Raw genomic sequence first — 15,725 nt, 5'->3', positions numbered from 1 at the left:
ACCCACACAGATACAGGGAGAATGTGCAAACTCCACACAGGCCACACAGTCACCCAAGGTCAGAATTGAATCCGGCTTCCTGGAGCTGTGAGGCAGCAGTGCTAGCCACTGTACCACTGCAAGTATTAGCGTGAAGAGCTTTCTTTGACATTTGTGCATCCAGTCTATCATCCTTAATGCGTGACCATCAGTTGAATACAAAATGCAAATTGTATTCGTTGAAGTATTATCAATTTGGTCTTCATGCCTTTAGAGTAGATAAAACAACATGGAGTTACATAGGATATATGGCACAGAAATGGCATTTTAGCTTTCATTTTCCCATCGTGTATATCCTTGCACTTCTGGTATCAACCTTTATCATAAGATGATCTGAATTCCTTTAATAGTATATGAAAATTTGCTCGAATGTGCAGATGATTTGGCTGAGTAGTTAATTCTAGTAAGAAAATGTCTTAATTTGCTACTAAGTTGAAAGTACTCCTTCCTCTTCCCCTTTAAAGCCCTCCTATAGAGTCACTTTTTTGACCAAGCTTGTACTCTTAATCTTGGTGTCTATTTTTAATCTAATGTTGAATGATACTATGGGAATCGGGAGAGATAACTGCACGGGTAGATTTCTAGGGAGCAAGAGGCAAGATGAACTTGGAGAGGGGGAAGTGAGAGGAGAACTAACAAGTGATGGGGGAGGTCGAAGGCAAGGTGGATTAGAAGTTGGAGAAAAGAAGAGTGTCAAGAAAAAACTACATAGAAGAGTTAAGAAAACCCATGAGGCTTTTCATATTTGTTATTGGAGGGTGACAGACAAGGGATAAGTTCCTGAGGCAGCTCATCAGGAAGGAAATAAATCTTGGCTTCTTCTTGCTCTTGGAGTAAGAGGTTGGAGAGATACCGTCAGAAATCAGGTAACAGAAACCCAGTGTGAGAAGGATAAACTTGATGCGAGTCATAATGGAAGAACAGAATACACCAGTGGAGGGATGGCAAGAGCATCAAGATTAGAGTGGAGGAAAAAAAGCGAGGAAAGCAGTCAGCTGTCTTTTTTTCAGGAAAGCTAGCAACTGAGCCAAAGCAGCAGATGGTTGGAAAAGATGATTCAAAGAAATTTCAAGCAACAACATGACAAAAAAAGAACAGCAGCTTGAGAAACAGGACGGCAGCATTACTACTTCTCTTCAAATAGTTACTTTCTCTAGGTCTAAATTTAGGGGTTATAAACTGATTGAAAGCTTGCTTGGAATTCTTTTTGATTGATTGAAATACTAAATGCGATAGGTAGAATTTCTATGGGAAGGAGCAGGATGATAGGAATGATTGAATCAAGATGTAGGGCCCGATTTGCGCGAAATAGTGGTAAAGTTGGGCGTTGGGCCTAAAACACGGTCCAGACCCGACCCAAGGCCAATTGCGCCTGTACCAACGGCCAATCTGGGCGCCGATCCGGCGCGCACCCAAATCGGCCAGTGGGCCGATTTAAATGTATTTGCATGCATTTAAATCGGCATAATGAAGCCCGCGCCCAACTTACCCAAGGATTCCCACTTTACGAGGCTCTGATCCAATCGGCGCCCGCGCATTTACCGTGTTGCTGAATTCAACTCCGATAGGGCTTCAACTCAGCAACTGAACCACCCCGGCAGCCCCCCCACCCCCCCCCCCCCCCCCCCCCGCCCCCCCGGGATCGGATCCCCCAGGCCCCCCGATCGACCTTGATCGCTGGTGTCCGTCAAAAGCATCTTGCGATCCTGGATCCTGGCCTTGCTCGGGGGGTCCTGATGGGTAGGATGACATCTCTTCCCTGAGGCGGGGCGGGGGGGGGGGGATGTGACGTCTCTTCCCTGAGGGGGGGGGTGTGACGTCTCTTCCCTGAGGGAGTGGGGGGGTGTGACGTTTCTGCCCCTGGGGGGGGCGGAGATGTCACATCCCCCCCCCCCCCCACCCCACCCCTCAGGGAAGAGACGTCACATCCCCCCCCCCCCCGGAAGAGGCATCACATCTCCCCCCGCCCTCCCCCCCCCCCCCCGCCAGGGAAGAGACATCACATCCAACCCCCTCCCCCCCAGGGAAGAGATGTCAGATCCCCCCTCCTACACCCCCCTCAGGGAAGAGACGTCAGATCCCCCCCCTAACCCCCCCCCCCTCAGGGAAGAGACGTCAGATCCCCCCCCCTAACCCCCCCCACCCTCCCCTTCAGAGAAGAAATGTCACATCCCCCCCCTTACGCCCTCCCCCTCAGTGAAAAGACGTCACATCCACCCCCCCTACCCTCCCCCCCCCTCCCCTCAGGGAAGAGACGTCACATCCCACCCCCCCTTCCCTCCCCCGCCCCCCTCCCCACCACCAGGGAAAGTCAAAGACAGTGCAGATAGCAGTGCTGTCAGCGCTGCCTTTGACTTTCGCGCTCGGGCGCGCTGAGTGCTGTCGGCTTCGAACTGCGCATGCGCAGGTCGGTGCTCCGACAGATCCAAATGCGCTAGGCCCCGCCCACTGGACCCGCGCCAAAAAAAGGCGTATGGGGGCGCTGGAGCGCGGCTGCCGGGCGCGGGTCTGATTTACAACCGCATCCAGCACTTAGAGCCGATTTGGTAAAATCGGCCCCGTAGTGTGAGATTTGGTGGTGGAGGAAAGCCTTTGATATGAGTTGCTACAATAACAGTCGCTACAAAAGCATCCAACCGAAAGCAGTCGTTTACTGGGAATAAACCAACAAAAGATTCTGATGCCATCCTAGTTCCTTGATTAATGTGGGAGATAATTTAACAGGTTTTCTTGCTACCAGCACATCCCCAAAATATCTTAGTAGAGTGGCTTTAGAGAAGTAATGCAGAATTAGTTCTTCAATCCCAGTAGTTTTAGCAGCCCCGTAAGTATATTTTTTTCCTGCTGAACTATCCCCCAATAATTGTTGGAAGAACTATGTTTATCTTAAACAGAACACAAATTGCAGCTTTGCAGTTTTACAGTTTCCAGAACAAAAGGATAAAATCTCTTTTGAAACACAGCTGCAATTAATCTTTTTAAAGTTTATTTATTAGTCACAAGTAAGGTTTACATTAACACTGCAATGAAGTTATTGTGAAATTCCCCGTAGTTGCCGCACTGCTGCACCTATTTGGGTCAATGCACCTAACCAGCACATCTTTCAGACTGGGAGGAAACTGGAGCATCTGGAGGAAACCCACGCAGACACTGGGAGAACATACAAACTCCACACAGACAGTGACCCAAGCCGAGAATCAAACCTGGGTCCCTGGCGCTGTGAGGCAGCAGTGCTAACCACTGCGCCACCGTGCCGCCCCATCTGTACCCATGATTGTCCCCATTTCAGTTGCATGTGTACTCTGGGATAAATAAATTACTAAATATGGGGCGGCACGGTAGCACAGTGGTTAGCACTGCTGCTTCACAGCTCCAGGGACCTGGGTTCGATTCCTGGCTTGGGTCACTGCCTGTGTGGAGTTTGCACATTCTCCTCGTGTCTGCGTGGGTTTCCTCCGGGTGCTCCGGTTTCCTCCCACAGTCCAAAGATGTGCGGGGTAGGTTGATTGGCCATGCTAAAAATTGCCCCTTAGTGTCTTGGGATGCGTGGATTAGCGGGTAAAATATGTAGGGATATGGGGGCAGGGCCTGGGTGGGATTGTGGTCGGTGCAGACTCGATGGGCCGAATGGCCTCTTTCTGTACTGTAGGTATTCTATGATTCTATGAAATATCCTGTTGGTCACTGCAGGAGTTGCTATCGTCAAATTCAGAAATGTCCTCGAGGTCATGACCATCCTAAGAGCAGTGACTAAGCTGGTGAGAGAAAGGAATACGTGAGGCTTGTAAACAGTTGCAATCCCAAGAGTCTACAGTGTGCTGCCATACAATGGAATGCCTTGTCTCCTAATAGGGGCATGTAATGGACATTTGTTGACACCAAGTCCATAAACTTTAGTTTATGGTAGAAAGTCTCCCCCTGAATAATACTACTAAAAATCAGTTTCTAATCCAGAATTAACCAGGTGACATTTATGCATATAGTACATTTGGGCTGGTCATTGTTAGGAAGCAATTGGGTGCTTCTTCATTCTGCTAGTCATCTTTTCATTCATTCGTGGGACATGGGTGTTGCTGGCTGGCCAACATTTATTGCCCATCCCTATTTGCCCTTGGAGGGCAGTTGAGAGTCAACCATGTTGCTGTGGCTCTGGAGTCACATGTAGGCCAGATTAGGTAAGGATGGCAGATTTCCTTCCCTAAACGACAATAGTGAACTAGATGGGTTTTTCCAACAATCGACAATGGTTACATGGTCATCAGTAGATTCATAATTCCAGATTTTTTTTTTTAATTATTGAATTCAAATTCCACCATCTGCCGTGGTGGGATTCGAAGCCAGGTCCCCAGAACATTAGCTGAGTTTCTGGATTAATTGTCTAGAGATAATATCACCAGGCCATCATCTCCTCATTGATGCTAACTCCGCATCTTACTGCATGCTGATCTGGGATCCAGCTGTTCAAAGTTTCTTGAAGTCTTCCAAGAGCATTTCTACACTGGCTCCATTCCCCTGTAGCCAAACCTTTCACATCTGTGGAGCAGTCTTTAACACAGTTTCTGGCCAATTCTAGGCATCACATTTTGTTGTGGGAAAACCACCGGAGTCAGACTGGAGGTTCAACAATACAGTTTTATTTGACGAAGCTTCGTGGAGAAAAGGCACTGGCACTCTGCAGTACATTAGGCAGCTACCTTCTCTCAATGGTACAATAGGAGTGGTTCATTTTCATACTTTTCAGACAATGGATAGTCCGGACATTAGCCATTTAACACATCGTTACAGTTGAGTAGGATCGATAGTTAACACATCGTTACAGCCAGACATATACAGACATTGGTTTTTAACATTGCATTGTTTCATAGAATGGATACATTTCCTCTTTCAGTGACTTATCAATGACTTAGTTTCGGTCTATACAAACAGTAATTGGTTTTCCTGCATTTATGTATTCCCGTTCCCATTTGTGGCTAATCTCTTTATCAGTCCTTGTTGTCCTAGGTCTGTCCTTATCTCAAAAGTGCCTCAAGCCCTTACTGGTTTCCTGTAGTATCTGATTCCTGCATGTTTAACTTTAAATAACTGTCTGTCCTGCATGTTTTAATTTCAAGTAGCTGTCTGCGCTAAAAGTCAGTGCCTGCTTAATGTCTCTTTCCCAGGTAACCTTTTTATGTGTCAGGCAGCCATTTTATGTGTCAGGTATCCATCTTTATGTTTTTCCCCACTTCACATTTTAAGAAGGATGCCAAGGCCTTCGAGAAGGTGCTGAAAAGATTTACAATAATGGTGTAAGGGGTAAGAGCCTCTCTGGTTACATGGAGAGATTGGAAAAGGTCAGGTTGTTTTCCTTAGTCATGATGTGGAGATGCCGGCGTTGGACTGGGGTAAACACAGTAAGAAGTTTAACAACACCAGGTTAAAGTCCAACAGGTTTTTTTGGTAGCAAGTTTTGGTAACAAGTTTTGTGTGGCTTTTGCTACCAAATAAACCTGTTGGACTTTAACCTGGTGTTGTTAAACTTCTTACTGTGTTTTCCTTAGAGCAGAGACAGTTAAAAGGAGATTTGATAGAAGTGTTCAAAATCATGAATTATGTTGATAGAGTAAACAAGAAGAAATTTCATCCGATGACAGAAGGGTTGATAATCAGAGGACACAGATTTAAAGTGATTGGCAAAGGTAATGTTATGATCTGGAGTGCATGGCTTGGAAGGGTGGCGGAAGCAGATTCAGTAAGTGTTCAAAAGAGAATTGGATAAACACTGGAAAGGAAAAAGAATTACAGGGATTTGGGTAAAGGGTAGGGCGTGGACTTAAATTTTTAATTTCTTTACCAAAGTGCAGGCTCAACATATTGAATGGCCTCCTATGCTGTATCAATCAATGGTCCCTCTTTCTGCTTCACCCACATTACGTGGGGTCACCACAATGCTGGTTAGTCACCATCATTTTTGGGTGTGGCAGGTGGCTTTTCACCTGGATGCCCTTCCTGCTGCTAACCCTTCCCATTTATCCAGTAACCAGTAACAATACGTGCTGGCTTGCCTGCACCAGTGGCTTGGTTCCTTCATAGCCAACAAGTCTAGGAGTGGAACTTGAACCGTGGCCTTCTGGCTCAGAGGCAGGAGAGCTGTGCACTGAGCCATTCCAGTACTCTAATGGTTCTCTGATAAATATATAACAAAAAGTGCAATGGTCTCTAAGTGAATCCCTGGTGGACACCACTGCCACATCCCTCCAGTCTGAATGCAACTGTTCATCACAATTATGACCCTCAGCCAATCTTGTATCCACATTGGCTGTTTAAAATCATAGGTTTCAATTTGTTATATTTATCAAACGCCTTTTTCAATATTCATAAATACATCAACCACACTACCTTCATCCACCCTCTCTGTTACTTCATCAAAGATCTCGATCAAGTTAATCAAACACTTGTATTTGCCTTTAACAAATGCTTTGATTTATTAACCAGCCAAGAGCCGATGAATGTCCCAAACCAACGTTAGGCTGACAGCCCTGTAAATGCAGAGTTTAGCCCCCTCTGTCCCTGTTTGAACAGTGAAGGATTTGCAATCCTTCATTCCACTGGTACCATTTGTATTTCTAGGGAGGATTGGAAGATTATGGTCAGAGTCTTCACAATTTCCAACCTTGCATTCCTCCACAACCTCAAATGCTTCCCATCCAAACAGGGTAACTTGTCCACAGTGAGTGCTGCCAACCTTTTACATTCCTCTTTATCTATTTTTATCTGATCCAATTTCTCTACTGCATCCTCCTGTACTGTGATATTGACAGTCTGCTCTCCCTAATTGAAAACGGATGCAAAAATGCTTATTTAGTACCTGAGACTTATTAGAAATTATTACTTACTTATTTAGTACCTTATTTAGTACCTGCCCCCTGCCTCCACAACTAAATTGTCCTTTTGGTCCATAATTAACCATATCTTTCCTTTCACTACCCCTTTGCTACTTATAAAAGACACTTTCATTCTCTCTTATGTTAGTGGTTAATCTTTTCTCATACACTCTTTGTCCCTCATATTTCACTTCTCAGTTTTCCACTGTACTTTTGCATTCATTTTGGTTCTCTACTGAATTACAAATCTGCTATTTATCATGGGCTTCCTTTCTCTGTTCTGTTTGAATCTCTATTATCTTCAGCCATCTAGTGAGATCAAGCTCTCCTTGTGGGTCAGGATCAATCTGTACTCGAACGATCTCTTCTTTGAAGGCCTCCCATTACTCATTTGTTGCTTTATCTGTCAACCTTTGGCTCCAATCTACCTGGGCCAGATTTCCTTTAAACTTGCATATTAGACCTCTTTCAGATGAATATTTCCATGTTTGATTTTTCCTTGTCTTTTTTTGTAACTACACAATATCATTAGATTTAGGGATATGTTTCCCAACTGCTATCCCGAATATATTCAACTTGCCCCACCAACAGAACTAGACCAAAGTTGCTTCCTTCCTGGGTGAGCTGGGAACATACAAATCAAGAAAGTTCTCTTGTATACATTTGAGGAATTCCTTGCAAACTTTGCCCTTAACACCTTTATGTTGCCAGTTTATATTGGGATAATTGAAATCCTGCTTATCACTGCACTATTCTATCTGAAATTTACCTCCAAATTTGCTCTTCCATCTGGCTGCCACTATTTGGTGGCCTATAGTTTATCCCCGGTAGTCTCTTATTGTTCTTTCCTTCTGACCCAGTAGATTCTGTTTTTGAACCCTCAAATCGATCATGCCTGTCTGTTGCTGCAACAATATCTTTGAACACTACTGTCATTTACTCCTTTTTTACTTCCTTGTTTTTTCCGAAATACATGTAAACAGGAAAATTAAATGTCTGTTCCTTTCCTTGGTTGAGCCAGATCGCTATTATTTCCACGATATCATATTTATGTCTTGCTACTTATGCCTGTGGTTCCCATATTTGTCAAGCATTTAATTACATGTACTCTAAACCCCTTGTGGTCTGCCACATGTGTTCCCCAACCTCCCCATCTAATCCCTTTTATTTATGAACTATTCTTTACTCTAATGCCCTCCTGGCCCTCTGAGTATCTTAGACTCCGCTCCAATACTTCATGTTGGTGCACCCCACCTTCTGTGTTCCTCCTCCCCATCAAATTAGTTTAAATATTTCCTCACAGCATTAGTTAATCTTCATGCAAGGATATTGGTTCCAGCCCTGTTGAACTGGTTCCAAAGCCCCAACAATATGAAGTCTTCTCTCCTGCACCATTTTGCCAGCCATGTCATAGAATCATAGAAACCCTACAGTGCAGAAGGAGGCCATTCGGCCCATCGAGTCTGCATCGACCACAATCCCACCCAGACCCTACCCCCACATATTTACCCGCTAATCCCACTAACCTACGCATCTCAGGACTCTAAGGGGCAATTTTTAACCTGGCCAATCAACCTAACCCGCACATCTTTGGACTGTAACCTTTCTGGAATATGCGCTGTGGGAATTTCTCACCTCCAGTATGCCCTGTAATAATATGTCTGCGGTTCCTCAAGCTCAGGCACTCTGAGCTTAAGTTTGAACAACCGGAGACACTTGTGTTTATTAGACTTGGCATTGCCATGTGGCACATGAATTAGAGGCAATGGCCATAATGTTACCGTCCCGCCCAGCATGGGAATTGGAGCGGGCGAGGTGCAGACCATGGAAAGATCCATTGGCCTCGGGTGGGATTTTACGGTTTTGAGATGAATGGGGCAATAAAATCCTGCCCAATGTGTCTCAGCTGTCATAAGATTTTGCTTAAAAGTATTATTTAATTATTTGTGTATCTAGATTTTTTATTTAATTCAATTCAAATCCCTTTAAAGTTGACATCCTCTTAGTTAATGTTAGTCTTCTGTTTAGATCTAACTAATTATTCTGATTATTTGTATATTCACTTATTTGCTGTTGCTACTTGGTTTAAATTACACCTCCTTATCCTTCTGCACCAAAATGCCATCCTCACCAAATTCTTCACATCGCTCTGCTTACCAAGCAACTCCATTGAACCGATTCACACAACTCTTACTCAGCTTTGCACTTCATTGGGATATGCTGAGGTTGTTCAAGGTCTATGGAAATCTCTATTATTCCCTGTGTCACACACCAGGTAGAGTAGAATAGGAATACAGGCGGCACAGTGGTTAGCACTGCTGCATCACAGCGCAGGGACCCAGTTTCAATTCCAGCGTTGGGTGACTGTGTGGAGTTTGCATGTCCTTGGAGTATCTGTGTGTGTTTCCTTTGGTTTCCTCCCATTTCTCCGGTTTCCTCCCACAGTCCAAATATGTACAGGTTAGGTGGATCAGCCATGTAAAATTGCACCAAGGGCGGATCTTCTGGCCACGCCCTCCCGAAACTGGAAAATCCTGCCTGAGGTCAATGGACCTTTCCATTGTCCGCCCCCCCCCCGTCCGCTACAATTCCCGTGGCAGGCCGAACGGGAAAATGTTAGGTTAGGTGGATTAGCCATACTAAATTACCCCTTAATGTCCAAAAATGTGTCGGTTAGGTAGATTAGCCATAGTAAATGTGTGAACTTACGGGGATATGCCAGGGAGGTGGGCCTGGATTAGATGCTCTTTCGGAGAGTTGGTGCAGCTCCAAGGGTTGAATAGCCTACTTCTGCACTGTAGAGAATCTATGGTTCTATGGTACATGGCTTGAGGTATGGTACAGGAGGAAATGCTTCCAATTCCTAAGGCATTGGGGATTAATTTTGAGCAGGAGACACCTATTCAAAAGGGACAGGTTGCCCCTCAGCAAGATTGGGGCCAATGTCCTTGCGAGGAGGTTCATGAGTGTAGTGGCAAGGATTTAAGCTAAATTAGCAGGGAGTGGGTACCAGCGTATAGAAGTAGAGAAGAGGAATGAAGTATATAAAGGATTGAGAGTGTTGGATAGTATCCGCATATTAGGTAGGAGTAGTCTAAAGTTAAAGTTTATTTATTAGTCACAAGTAAGGCTCGCATTACACTGCAATGAAGTTACTGTGAAATTCCCCTAGTCTCCACACTCTGGTGCCTGTTCGGGTAAATGCACCTAACCAGCACGTCTTTCAGACTTTGGGAGGAAATCGGAGCACCCGGAGGAAACCCACGCAGACACAGGGAGAACGTGCAAACTCCACACAGACAATGACCCAAGCTGGGAATCGAACCCAGGTCCCTGGGTGCTGTGAGGCAGAAGTGCTAACCACTGAGTCTAAGAAGGATTATGAGGAACAAAAAGACAGGTTTAGAATGTATGTAAATGCACAAAATGTGGTGATAAAATCAGTGGGATACAAGTACAGTTAGCCGTGTGATGCATGTGACAATATTGGAAGTGTAACTTCAGAGTTGTGTGGACTGGCAACTTAATATTCAACGTATTTGGAAAAGATGAAAAAGGAAAAGAGGCAGGTGGGTTCAGTGCTGATTAGGAAAGACATTGTACTGTTGGAAAGAAAAGGTTCCTTTTGAGAGCCAAGGACAGAATCCATTTTGTTAGAGGATGATTCTGTGACTATGTATTCTGTAGGCCTTCACATAATGAGAGAAATAGAGGAATAAATCTGCAAGAAAATTGCAGCATTGTGCAAGAACTATAGAGACATGATATGAGGGAACTTAAATTACCCAAATGTTGATTGGGATAATGTTCGAGTAAAGGGAAAGGAGGGGGAGGAATTTCTGATATGTACTCAGAAGAACTTCTTTGACCTGTATGTCCTCACGCCAACGAGCAAGGATGCATTTTTGGATCTGGAGCTAGGGAATGAATTAGGCCAAGTGTCTGTGGGAGAACACTTGGCTAAGAGTGATCATCATATCCAAAGATTTAGATCAATAATGAAGAAGATCAAGGAGCAATCTAAATTAGAAGTTTGACATTGGAAGAGGGAGAACTTCAATGAGATGAGAGAGGATCTAGCTGGGGCGAAATGGAACCAAAGATTAACAGGAAGAACTGTAATGGAACAATGGATAACCTTAAGGAAGTGATGTTTCATGTACAGGCTGGGTACATGCCAACAAAAAGCAAGGAAGGGGAATCAAAGCCAGGGCTCCTTGCAAGGTGATCAAGATAAACAATACGTTGGAACAAAAAAAAGAGGGTGTGTCATGCATGTTAGGTCAATTCTTCAACCTAGAGCCAGGTCAAATAATAAGTGGAGAGGGGATGTAAAGAGGAAAATAAAGCGCACAAAGACAAATATGAGAATAGAATGGCTGTTTACACAGAAGATAACCCAAAAACCTTCTGCCAGCCTGTAAGCAGGTTGTAAGAAACCAGTTGGGGCCTAAAAGGGAGAAGGAAAGCGATTTGATTTATTATTGTCACATGTATTGGTATACATTGAAAAGTATTGTTTCTTGCGCGTTATACAGACAAAGCATACCATTCATAGAGAAGGAAAGAAGAGAGTGTAGAACGTAGCGTTACAGTCATAGCTAGGGTGTAGAGGAAGATCAACTTAATATAAGGTAGGTCCATTCAAAAGTCTGATGGCAGCAGGGATGGAGCTGTTTTTGAGTCGGTTGGTACATGCCCTCAGACATTTGTATCGTTTTCCCGATGGAAGAAGGTGGAAGAGAGGATGGCAGGAGTATGTGGGATCCTTTATTATGTTGGCTGCTTTTCTGAGGAAGTAGATGGTATCAATGGATGGGAGGCTGGTTTGCGTGATGGACGGAGCTTTGTTCACAATCCTTTGTAGTTGTTTGTGGTCTTGGGCAGAGCAGGAGCCATCCAATCTGAGATACAACCAGAAAGAATGCATTCTATGGTGCATCTGTAGAAATTGGTGAGAGTCATAGCAGACATGCCAAGTTTCCTTAGCCTCCTAAGAAAGTAGAGGCATTAGTGGACTTTGCTACCAATAGCTCCGGCATGGCCCTCTAAGACAGGTTGTTGGTGATCTGGATACCTAGAAACTTCAAACTCTTTACCATTTACGCTTCATCTCCATTGATGTAGACAGGGACATGTCCTCCACTGCACTTCCTGAGGTCGATGACCATCTCCTTCATTTTGTTGACATTGAGGAAGAGATAATTGTCGTTGCACCAGCTCACCAGATTCTCTGTCTCTTTCCTGTAACTCTGTCTCATCGTTGTTTGTGATCTGACCCACTACAGTGGTGTCATCAGCAAACTTGGAAATCGAATTGGAGGGGAATCTGGCCACACAGTCATAGGTGTATAAGGAGTATAGTAGGGGGCTGAGAACACAGTCTTGTGGGTCACCAGTGTTGAGGATGATCGTGGAGGAGGTGTTGTCACCTATCCTTACTGATTGCGGTCTATGGGTTAGGAAGTCGAGGATCCAGTCACAGAGGGTGGAGTTGAGCCCCAGGCCACGGAGTTTGGAAATGAGTTGCGTAGGAATAATGGTGTTGAAGGCTGAGCTGTAGTCAATAAATAGGAGTCTGACATATGTGTCTTTGTTATCTAGGTGTTCCAGGGTTGAGTGTAGGGCCAGGGAGATGACGTCTGCTCTGGACCTGTTGCGGTGATAGGCAAATTGTAGTGGATCAGGCAATCTGGGAGGCCAGAATTGTTTTGTTCCATGACTAGCTTTTTGAAGCACTTCATAATGATGGATATCAGAGCCACCCAATGATGACTGGCTTTTCTTTGGTATTGGGATGATGGCCATCTTCTTGAAGCAGATAGGGACTGCTCAGATTGTTGTAATAAGAGGTTGAAGATGTCTGCAAATACCCCCGCCAACTGATCCGTGCAGGATCTGAGTGCTCATCTGGGTACCCCATCCTGTGCAAGAGGTGCAAGGCAAGGCTCGAATACTTAATGAGTACTTTGTATTGGAGTTTACAAAGGAAGAAGATGCTGACAATATATTGGTAGAAATGGAGGTGGTATAGGAATAAATGGAAAAAAATGATGGGTGGGATGTTATTAAGAGTGGCTACGCTTGGAGTCAACAAGCCACCTGGCTTGCATCCAGGTTGCTAAGTGATATGGGATCAGAGATTACAAAAGTGCTTCTTATAATTTTCCAATTTTCCTGAAATATGGGGGATGTGACAGAGGATTGGAAAGTGGAAAATGTGACACTATTGTTCGAGAAAGAGTGAAAGGACATTCTTAGTAACTACAGGCCAATCAGTGTACCATCAATGGGGGTAATGTTTTAGAAACAGTGATCGGGGGAAATAAATTAACATGCATTTGGAGAGGTTTGAGTTAAAGAAACAGCCAGTACAGATTTATAAAAAGCGGATTGTGTTGACTGATCTAATTGAATTTTTTGAGGTAATGGAAAAGGTTGACAAAGGAATTGAAATAGATGTTGTCCACATAAATTTTCAGGCAAGTTAATAAAATTGAGCCTCATTTGAATGGAAGATCAGTACCAGCTAGGATAAAACAAATCTTTTTTTTAAAAAAAAGACAAGAACTGTGAGTTCTGATGAATAATGTTTTTTTCAGGGTGGTGGATGGTAGACAGTGGTGTTCCCCATGGACGGTGTCAGGACCACTGTTTTTTTGATATATATATAAATAACTTGGATATTGGAATACCAAGTAAAATTTGCCAATGATGCCAAACTTGGAGGTAAAGGAAACAGTGAGAATAATACCAATTGACTGCAACAGGACATAAGCTAACAGAATGGATGTGTAAGTGGCAAATGGAATTTTGTACGGAGCAGTGTGAGGCAATGCATTTAGGAGGCAATATATGCTTAATGGCACAATTCTAAAAAGTGTGCTGGGACAAAAGGACCTTGGGGTGGGGGGGTGTGGTTATGTGCATTGGCCTTTGAAGGCAGGGGGCATATTGAGAGCACAGTTAGGAAGCATATGGGAACTTGAATTTCATGAATCAAAGTATTGAGTAGAAAAGCAGGAAAGTGACGATGAACGTTAAAAAAACTCTGGTTAGACCACAACTTAAGTAGTTGTACGGTCCTGGTCACCATATTTTAGGAAGGATGTAAAGGTCGTTGATAGGGTGCAGAGCAGATTTACCAGAATAGCTCGATGGAATAGGGAATTTAGCAACAAGGGGAGGGAGCGAGAGGAATTTCTGTTTTGTTGGAGAAATTGGGGTTGTATTCCTCGGAGTGGAGGAGCGTGAGGGGAGATTTGGTAGAGGTGTCAAGGTTATGACCGGTTTAGGTAATGTAGACCACAAAGAAAAGCTGTTGTCACTAGCTGACCGTACATGACTAGGGGAGATGGACTTAAAGTTTTCGGCAAGAGATACCGGGGGTGTGAGGAAGAATTTACTTTACACAGTGACTGGTAATGATCTGGAACTCTCTCCCTACTAGTGTACTAGAAGTGGAGATCTTCAATGATTTCAAACAAAAATTGGATGGGCACTTGAAGGAAAGAAACTTGCTGAGCTACTATAGGTTAGGAGAATGGGGCTGACTGAATTGCTCCAGAGAGCTGGCATGGACCCGATGGGCTGAATTACTTTGTTTTGTGCTGTAATGACTCTGATTCTAAATGCGTGTCTTGGGGCTGAATTTCTGATCAAGAGTTGGACGGCAGACATGGTCCAGGTCACCACTGCCGTACGGAAATCCCAGTTGGAGCAGGAACAGGGCCTAACAGGCTCATTAATTTAAATCTAATTAACCTAAGTTGGCAATCTACTGCTTGCCCACTGGCGAATGATCCAACCTGCGCCAGACTCTTTCAAAATGGGTCGGGATTGTGGCAGTGAACTTTTACAGAGGCCAGGAGTGTCAAATTGCAGGCTCGCTCACTTCAGATCCAGATCCGAACCTGTTTTAAAAATGCAGCCCTTGGTCCTCCTGTGTTTGGATTTACCTGATTTAACATTTAAATTGCAATTTTCTGCATGATTGTACATCGGTGTTCGTAATTATCCCAGGAGGTAAATCATAGCAAAAGTACAAGTTGATGGCCTTGTATCCAATTCTACAATGTCTGGATTCAGATGTTTGTCTTGTATATGTGTACATGTATGTATGTGTACACATCTATGAAGTTGTGTATAGATTTTTTTATATATTTACTTTTGCATGGCTGTTCTTCCCTAGTTATTACAGTCACAGTGGTGACATGTAAACGTGCTGAAAAATAATACAAATATTTTCATGTTCATGTTGAAGCATTCATTACTAAAAGGAATGCTAACCTCCCGACCTAGGCAAGGTAATTGCCATTGTTGTCATTCTGGAACTGTTGTTAATTGAGATTATGGAATCATGCTTAATATGGAAAAAAAAATAAAGGTCGAGTCCCGCTAAACATGAAATGTCACAGTTGCTGAAGTAAGTAATAACATACTCATGCAGAAAATTGCAATTTAAATGTTAAATTAGGTAAATCCTAACATAGAACAAGACTCGCATATTATACAGTGCCTTTCTCAGCCCCAGGATGTCCCAAAGCACTTTCAATCCAATTAAATAACTTTGAAATGTAGCCAGTGTTGTAATGTAGGAAATATAAACATTTATATTAACATTACGCACAGTGAGTGAGAGTTAGGTGAATCTACTAAATGGAATGACTTGCTGGACTGAGATACTGGGGTAATGAAGTACAGTTCCTTGCAGTTACCTATAACTTCACAATATGTTAAGACAGTATTCTGTTTAAACCATTCACAAATATATATTTTTAATTCATTGAGAACCAGGTAGCATTTAGTGATGTTCTTTCACCC

The 15,725-nt window shown here is 43.7% G+C and overlaps 1 protein-coding gene across 1 annotated transcript in view; it reads left to right on the top strand.

Moving 5' to 3' along the window:
- The window catches only part of pter (phosphotriesterase related), a 36,303-nt gene that overhangs the window by 11,301 nt on the left and 9,277 nt on the right, over positions 1 to 15,725 (top strand). The gene's annotated exons all lie outside the window — the stretch shown is intronic.

The sequence above is a fragment of the Mustelus asterias genome, chromosome 2 (genome assembly GCF_964213995.1).
Source record: "Mustelus asterias chromosome 2, sMusAst1.hap1.1, whole genome shotgun sequence".
Classification (NCBI taxonomy): Eukaryota; Metazoa; Chordata; class Chondrichthyes; order Carcharhiniformes; family Triakidae; genus Mustelus; species Mustelus asterias.
Note: the sequence above shows the minus strand (reverse complement) of the source record. Positions and strands in the feature narration are given on the sequence as shown.